The sequence below is a fragment of the Amblyomma mixtum genome, chromosome 8, assembly GCF_055824585.1.
Source record: "Amblyomma mixtum isolate Tamu chromosome 8, ASM5582458v1, whole genome shotgun sequence".
Lineage (NCBI taxonomy): Eukaryota > Metazoa > Arthropoda > Arachnida > Ixodida > Ixodidae > Amblyomma > Amblyomma mixtum.
The window spans coordinates 129,274,524-129,283,892 of NC_143019.1; the positions used below are offsets into that span (position 1 = coordinate 129,274,524).

General features: G+C 41.6%; 1 long non-coding RNA gene across 1 annotated transcript; it reads left to right on the top strand.

Moving 5' to 3' along the window:
- The first annotated feature begins 1,296 nt into the window (after positions 1 to 1,296).
- On the top strand, positions 1,297 to 8,445 carry LOC149334404 (uncharacterized). The gene is made up of 3 exons (XR_016285001.1): positions 1,297 to 1,385; positions 4,480 to 4,632; positions 8,342 to 8,445. It is a non-coding gene; the product is annotated as an uncharacterized LOC149334404 (long non-coding RNA).
- The last annotated feature ends 924 nt before the right edge of the window (positions 8,446 to 9,369 follow it).

Sequence of the window (9,369 nt, forward strand, 5' to 3'; positions counted from 1 at the left end):
TCATCCACCGAAACGCGTGTCGACCGTTCCTCGCCAGATTCTTGCAGTCCCACGAGGGTGAGCAGCTTTTCCGCCGGCTTCGTCTCCTCTTTAGTGCAGGACCACTGTCATTGTGACGCACATTCTGCACGGTCGCTTTACTGTGCATCGATGCCGCATGGGACAGCAAGCGGTCGTACACTCCAATGCGGCGTACTGGCCGCACACATACACACACCGTAACGACAATACAGCGCGCAGGACGCACGCAGCGAACACGGAAGAACAAAAACCGTTCTAAAGCACCTGTTCACTCAACACCACACATACTCCGCAACTCCGCGCATGGTTCCGACTGCGGGCTTGGCTAGCGCTTCGACTCGTCATGGCCAAGCTGCATGCCCTGCGCTCTTGTGGTAACAACGCTCATGAAGCGAAAAGAAAATTTTAATATGTAAAACCATTCAAGTTGTCAGCTAAAAAAGCTACGGTTAAATTAAATACATCTGATATGTTTTCAAAGTGGTGCGCTTTTGCGGACGCGAATACGCGAATGGGGCTATGAATTTCCCGTGCAGCTCTGCTAGCCACCATAGCCATAGCCATAGCTCTGCAAATGGCATCGTGCTCGGAGTTTTGCGCGGCTGACTTGCCCGCATCCGTGCACACATGCTTGGTGAGGTGAACGGTGGTCGGTGCGAACAGTTCGAAGTTTAATCGACTGAAAATTGCTCAAGGAAAGTCAGCGGCATTGCGTTTTTACTGTTTCTGAGCGTCACGAGTGACTGGCGGCAGCCACACGGCATCGTCTCCGGTTTGAACTTGTGAGAAGGTGAGCAATTTGTTCTCAAATTTTGAAAGCGGTTTTTTGTTTGTATTGTAACCCTCTGTCTCGTCGCATGTTATGTTCACGGTAACATCAGCACAACGTGCATGCACTTTCTGTCTCTATTTGAAGTAACATTGGTCGGTCAGCGTAAACTTTTCGATTCAATTAAGCACAAGCTGTCCATGTTGGTAGTGCGTGTTGAATGTGCTTGTCCTGTCCGCTCTCCCTGTGTTCTGCGTGTTTTTCTGTGCTCCGTTTTTAGATGGATCGATACCAACTAGCCCAACTTTCTGCTTTACTGAACTCTATTTGAGATCATTCTGCGCTCGAGATGGTCTTCTGGTAATATATTTATTACCACGTATAGTCTAGAGATTTGGAACCGTTCATCCCACTGCAACAGTGCTGAAAAGCTGTTTTGTGTTCATGCATCTGCTGTCCTTAAACTTTTCGGTAATCATTCGCATGGTTCCTTTGGATCTGGACAACCGGCTACTGTTGCAAGGGACGCCTCGCAACAGAGCCCCTGGGGACGCCCAGTGGGTCAGCTGTTTGTCCAGGTGCCAAGTTACCAAAGGTACCATTCCAGACATTTTTTTTACTGTTCATCAACCTCATATTCCTTGCAAAAATTACAGTATGTAATTGGGCACTAAAAAAATTGGTAACTTATACACATTTCAGGACAGTTCAGAGAAATGAAATGAAAATTGGTTTTTGAGGAAAGAAAATGGGGCAGTAACTGTCTCACTTCTCTCGGTGGACTCCTGAACCTAAGGGAAGGAATAAACGAGGGAGTCTAGAGAGAAATGCACATGCAGCATCAGTATTTTCTCTGTAGACTTTTCGAGACCTGGATTCATTCCTTCTAGGATAGTGCCAAGCAGTAGGTGAACTGCACACAAATTTATTTTCCTCTGGTGCAATGTAAAGAGTGAAAATGTTATAAGACAAATCTCTACCCTGTTTCATTCTCTCTGCATTTGCTCAAAGCATAATATGAAATCCTGTATTTCTTATACCCTGGTTTCCTTTACTTTGAGCAGTAGGTATTGACAATGAACATCAAGGCAACTCCACTCTCATTGCTTGTTGCTGCTTTCAGGTTTCCTCCATGATTTTCTGTTTGCTCAGTCCTGACCTTAACATATTTTCTTCTGCGGCTTAGCTTCGAACTATTGGCTAGGTTACATGGTTCTGCTACTTCTATGTTCACTGTGAGGTTTGAGAGCTTGTTGCTTTATTCTTTTTTTATAAGCATCTTTGTCTTCTCGAGGCTGATTGGCAGTCCGGAACAGAGACCACATGCATTGTTTATGTTAAGATGATGACATAATAGCCTAACACATCGTATCGTTGCCATTCGAGCCCCCTGTGTACTTGCTTTGTTGCACTGGGAGCAAAAAAGTTAGTGGAAGTCGCAATGAGGCGCACTTTTGTTTAGACTAGTGTAAAGGTTTACTGTTGCTTCGAAGTATAGTGCTCCCACATGTTGCGCACGAGCATTTAGATGGCTGTTAAATACTACTATCAAGGATTTAGCCATTGTAATGTCGCAGGTCTGTTGTGTAGGATTTCAGATCATTGTCTTGCACTGTCCCCGAAGCCTGTTGTGTGTCAGTTACGCCACTATGCTGTTGTATTTCTGTCCAGCGTAAAAAATATTTTCTGTGATTATGCTACACGCACAGGTTCATGGGGAAGTAAATATTTTGTGTCGCTTCAACCGGGTAATGCTTCAGAATGAACACATGCAAAAACCCATGCTGTTAAAAGCCTTGGCTTGTGTAACCCAAGTGTGAGGAGAATACTATTATGGCAGGGATTCTTGCATTGCAACCTTTTAAATTCCTTTTTTGTAAAAAGAATGACGTGAGGTTTCATGAGTTACAGCTCTCTTTCATTGCTTGCTCAGAGAAAGCGTTTATTGTAAGTAAGCAGTAGTGGCTTTTTTCTATTGTTCAAGCAGCAGCATCAGCATGCCTCATCATTTTTGTCTTGAATGACTGAAGGTGCTTCCAGAGCATTGCCTTCTTTTTTTCTTGTTGTTTATTCAGCATGCAATATTGTGTATATAGATTGCTCTTTAGCATTATTTTGCGTTCTCCCAAGCAAATTTTAGGCGACCAAATTCAGAAGCACCTTGTATTGGCCTTACATGCTCGCTATTAATGCAGAAGTAATTATATGCCACACTAAATACCAAATCTACATCCTTCAGAGTGGGTCTAGAAGCTTGTCTCCAGACTCTTGCCTTCAAGGAGTTTTTGCAGGTTTCATGTATCTGCTTGGTGTTGGAAGTGACAGCCTTGACTGATAATGATGAGCATTAGACACACATTATGCATTTACAGTTAGGCCGGAACGAAATCCGAACATACATGTGCAGTACTTTTCTACTTTGCAGAGAGGTATACATTTAGAAAGGGTTCATATATGTGTATTAGGTAGATCTCTTAACCAGAAACAGGAATCAGGCTAGCTGCATACTCAAGCTGAAATCACACAGGTGAAATATTTTGTCTTGTTCATAGGCGCTGTTTGCATTTCATTCCAGCCTGATTGTGCACTACTACCATAGCAGGTACCCTATCTAAACGAGACACTATCTTGCGGCAAATCATGCGCATGTTTTAGACGCGTGTGTGAAGAAATGTGCAGCTACAAACATTGCATACTTGGTTATTCATAATGATTTTTTTTCTCATGTGCATAGAACAATGTTCAGCTACATCGCTTGCTTTGTTGTTCTATTTTTCCGCTAATATTAAACTACATATTAATCTCAGAGACACGATGTTCGACTGAATGATCCTTCTGTGTCCCACTAGGAAGGCAAAAGCATCACGCCTAGGGCTCATTCACCGCCCTTCACCCCTGTTTTGGTTTCAGTCGGTCAGTTATGCTATTAATGAATGTAATCACTTTATAGGACAAGTATATATGAAAATATATTTTGGGATAAATGAGGTTAACAAGTTATCCACTGTACACAATGGTATGGTTGGTCTTGTACATCTTTACTTGGGTGTTAATGTTTCTTTTGTGGTTGCTGTCTAAATAACTTTGCCTGCCTATTGTATCCTAAGTCCTTTTATGCCCGTCTTCCTTCCTACTGGCTCTTTCCCTTTTCAGTCATTCCTTTTTCCTTTAAACTGGCGATTGGTCACAAGCCTGCTGTGGGAATGGCAGCTCGCACTAGGCCCCTTTTTTTTCAATGAACCTGCACTGCTAATATTAACGCTAATAGTACTGTATCAGTATTTATGTGATACTGCATTTTTTGTTATGCATAAATAGTTGGCTAAGCCAACGGTAGCAGTGTTGAATATCACAATATATCATGCATATATCTTGCATGCAATATCAGTATCAGTTTATTCACTTTGGATGAAGGTTATACAAACAGGGTGATAAAAGCATCTGTTGCCTTAGCAAGCTGCTAGTTCGGGCCCATGCAATAAGTGCACAAAATAGTGTACCCAGGCGTCAGCATAAGAAAAAAAAGTGTACATTTTATATGAATAGAAGATGTTACACAAAACTATATCAGTATATTCACTGTTACGCTACCCTCTATTTCTTTCAGCTCGGCCGTTTGGCTGTAGATATTTTGTGCTGCTTTCCTAGTTTAGTCCACTCAAACTAAAACTTTGCGTTCTGTGTTGCAGGTAGAATCTACAATGAATGCCGCACTGTGTCTTGTAAGCAGGAGGCGGTGTTAATGGAGCCATGAACTTTTCTTGCGGATGACTGGCGTTGGTCTTATTATGCACTGAACCTCAAGTGTGAAGAGGAAAATGTCGTGTTGGATTTCTGCAGAGGTGAGACATCATGGTGAATCTACCAGTGCGAAAGACTAGACAAGAGACAAGACAGTCGCTGAGTCGCGGCCATAGTTTATTGAAGTGAATAGGGAATACATGAAGAAGCCAAGCAACACCACAAACCACACAATTATAGATAAGCATACATGACAACATGAGTCAATGCCCCTGAACATTCCCCTGATCGAGATAGTCCAATTCATTGCGTGTTAGTGCGATAGACAACACACTTGCACATTAGTCACCGAGTCGTAAGGTGTGTCTAGCCTCAATAATCTACCATTTAATCTTCTCTGAATTTACTGCCAAAATGTGTGCTGCCAAAAGGAAAGGGTAGCAGCCTTCACATCCCTTGCAATATACAGAAAAGTTAGAACCCCTACCCTCTTGTGCTCCTGTAATCTTACATTGATACACCTTCCAGTTTGACCTATATAGACCCGACCACAAGATACAGGGTCTGATACCATGTTCATTTTGCAAGGTACATATACATTTCACTCCACATGTGTACTTTTCTCTAGCCACATTCACAGAATTATTCTTAACAATTTTACATATTTTAAACAACCTATTAGGGGCCAAGAAAATCGATTTTCCATCATACCTTCTGGCCGCATTTTTCAATTTGTGCGACAATCTATGTACATACGGTAACACAACCGGTCTTTTGGCATCTCGCTGGCTGGCCCCGGCCTGATTGCGCCGGTCGCCGTGAAAAGCTTTCGGCTTCCTTAACAATTTATTGTATGCTCTTGCAAATAACATGGTTAGGAAATCCTGCGTTCATTAACCTAAAATGTGCTCTTGGAAACTAGTCGTCATGCTAAGAAAGCATGACTTCATCAATTCTGAGCCCAGGCTTGACAGTCCAATGCTATCTTTCACTAGCTTGTAATAGCCAACCTGTGTCCAAGTAGCAGCTTAACACTCCTGGGTGAATATCACCAGCACACATGGTGTGTGCAGATCAACTTATCAAGGTAAGGTCCAGAAACTGCAGCTCTTTTTGTGGCGACATTCGCTCCAAGGTAAACCTAAGACAAAGGCCTTGCTCCTTAAACAGCTTGAGAATATGTTCACATCCCAAATTATCAGAACCTTTGTAAAAGACCAGAAAATCATCAACATAGCAAAAGATTTTTTCCCCCAGTCCATGCAAGTCCTTGACAATCATTCTATACACCCTACTTAAAATATCTCTTAGCACAAGCCCATCTTCGAACCACTACATATACCAGATTTTTGAACACATACCACACTGCAGTACTCTACAGCCATGCTCTTAAAATAAATGCTATTCACTAGCATGCTCTTCCGATAAATTTCAGAAAAGGGTTCTTGCAAAATTTTGTCTGGTTATTTGCAAAAGCATTTGTCTACTTCGCATCTTGAAGATCGGTTTCTTGTACTCAATTCGCAGCGTGGTTGAGTATCTGAAGAATGGCAATCCAGCAGATTGTCTGGTGGTTAGTGTCGATGTAGAACTATTTTATTCCATCCCGTATGAGGACCTTATGAAAAGCTTGTGAATGTATATCGGAGCACAATGATGAGCTTGTGTTTAGGAACAGGTGCGTAATAGTCTTTTTTTTGGACTTACCTCCTTTTATTTGAAGAACATGTTTCTGGAGTGTGGCTGTGCGGCATATGTTCAAAAGTCTAGTATATGTATCGATTGAATGCCTCTGTGCTAAGTAATATTCTCTTAAGCAGGGTGGATGGAGTGATTGCCAAGAACTTGCATGGGCTGAGGGAAAATCTTTCACTGTGTCTGATTTTCTGGTCTTTTACAAAAGGTTGCGATAGTGTGGGACCTGTGCATATTGTCAAGTTGTTTAAGGAGCAAGGCCTTTCTTTAACTTAGCATTTCCTTAGAGGAAATGTCCCATAAAAAAGAGCTGCAGTTTCTGGGCTTCACCTTGATGTTCTGCACATGCCATGTATGCTGCCGATATTCACCCAGGAGTGTCAAGCAGCTACTTGACTATTTGGCCGAACTATTCTAAGCTAGTGAAAGATAGCATTGCGTCATCTAGGCTAGGCTCGGTATTGATGAAGTGATGCTTTCACAGCATGACAAGTGGTCTCCATGAGCAGATTTTAAGGGTTACGAAAGCATTATTCCCCAACCATGCTATTGCAGGAGTGTGTGATAAATTGTTAAAGCTGAGCGTATAAGATTGATCAAGTTGGTCAGACATGCTAAAGGTAAGAATGGCATAGCATCATGTAACGAGGACAGCAGGAGAGCACACACGCATTAGTGCCAACCTTGGAGCAGATACAGAATCCAAGAGCGTGTGCTTGACATTCAGCGTTGGCAGTCAAGGGTCGGGCTCATTCAATCTTGAATGTTCAAATCAGTGTTTTCTCATTTCCTTGACTGTCAGTGCTAATTGTCAAGCACGTGCTCTTGGATTCTGTATACATTCCAAGGTTGGCACTTGTGCGTGTGCTTGTTGTCCTGCTGTCCTTATTACTTGATGCTGCGCCATTCTTCCCTTTAGCATGTTAAAGCTAAAACCCCTTCACAGGGATTGGCAGGATACGGCCAGGGCCAGCCATCGAGATACCAAAAGATCGACTGTGTTACTGTACATACGTAGATTGTCGCACAATATGAAAAATGTGGTCAGAATGTATGGCGCAGAAATGGTGCTTTTGGCCCCTAATAAGTTGTCTACAAACTGTAAAACTGTTAAGAATAATTTTGTGAATTTGGTCCGGGAAAAGCATATGTGCCTTGTAAAATGTATGTGGTGTATCGGATACTGTTATCATGGGGTTGGGTTTATGTTGGTCAAACTCGAAGGTGTGTGAATGTAAGAGTACGGGAGCACAAGAGATATTTGGATATTGGTAGGGGTTCTAACTTATCTGTAAATCGCAAGGAATGTGAAGGCTGCTAGCCATTCCTTTTGGCAACACTCATTTTGGCGATACATTCGGAGCAGATTAACCGGAAAATTATCGAGGCTAGACACATCTTATGACTCGGTGACAAATCTGTGAGTGTGCTGTCCATCGTGTTCATATGCAACGAGTTGGACTATTTAGATGAGAGGAAAGTTAAGAGCGATCTTTTACTCATGTTGTGGTATAGCATATCTGTAACTGTGTGGTTTGTGGTGTTGTTTGGCTTTTCTATATACTCCCTGTTTACTTCAACAAACTTCAGTTGCGAGTCAGCACCTGCTTTGTCTCCTTTCTTGTCATTGTCTCGTGCTGGTAGGTTCACGTACTTGCAGAGTAGATTCACTGAATTGTATACTTGCAGAGGCTTGTGAAGAAAAACCAGAGGAATTTTCTTTCCTTTGTCTGGAATGGAAGTTAAAAATTTTTTTCGCATTGCTAGATGGTTGCAGCATGAAATTCCATTCTGGAAGGGTAAACCCACTAAATTGTACATTTTGTGTGCAAGGGTACTGATGCTTGCATGAAACTGAAAACATTTGTCCAGGCTATCTGGCTAGCTTTCTTCTTCCTTGTGCCCAGATTTTTTGAAACAATACTTTGTCAGATTTATTTTGACCAGAATTTCTAACATGTTAATTACACCACATTTTGTGATCATATACAACAAAATTAAAACATGATGATCACTGGTGTATGGTTTAGTCTGGGGTAGAATGATGAGAAGTACCTAGTATATAGTAAAATTTAATATTACTAGTCTAACATAAACAAAATTGCTTTTTTTTAGTGGAAAATTTTGCTACCAGGGAGTTGGAGCGGCATGGCATGATGAAGACTTGGACAGTGTGCATTCCAAAGTACCTGTATTCATGTCGGCACGAGAACTTGCACACAGTGCTTCAAACAGTTGGTGCGTACCTTGGTGCTGTGCTTCTGCTTAAATAGATAGGTAGATATTTTATTTTAAATGTGCCTGAACAGCCAATTGGCCTAAACAAGTGCACACTAAGTCAATACAAACACCATGACGTGAACAGACATAATACAGAAAAATGGTCACAAATACAATGATAATAATAGTAAAGAAAAACAAGCATAATGAATAAACAATGAAAACAGCAAATTAGGCAAATATTTCTGTGTCATAAAAAGTTGAATTGCGTTATCTGCAAACGAGTCATTGGTGAAATGGCATGCATGTCAGGATAAAATCTATCATAGCATTTGGTGGTTTTTCCCTGAGGCACACGAAATCGCAGTGACATCAATAACGGCTCGCAGTCAATAGAGCCGAGCACAACTTTATGTAGAAAATCCATGTCATAAAGAGTAGACATACCAAGGTCTGCTAGAAGAAAGTCGTGGTCTTAGAAACGACAGCGCTGAATATATCTATCACAAAGGATGCATACAATCTTCTGCTGAACATTTTCGATTTCATCGTCAGAGGTAACAGAGGCACTATTCTAAGCTACTGATGCAAACTCAAGACGTGGCATCACGAGAGCACAGTAGCCAAATTATGTTTTTAATCTGAATAAGAGTGTGTATCTGAAAATTTGAGCAAAAATTGAGTAGCATTTAGATATTCTTGCATGAAATACCACTGTTAAAATTGGTTATAAATGATGTCTCACATGTACACTTATCTGCTGAATATAGTAAGCATGGCTTGCGACCTGAGTGCCTCCGATGTATGAAAAAAATGGCCAGGTTACTGCATGACGCATGGAGCAACCCAGTGTAGCACATTCAGGCTTCATGGAGTGGAGAATGAAGGCAGTAATAACTTTAAGAACAGAAAATACAGGACCA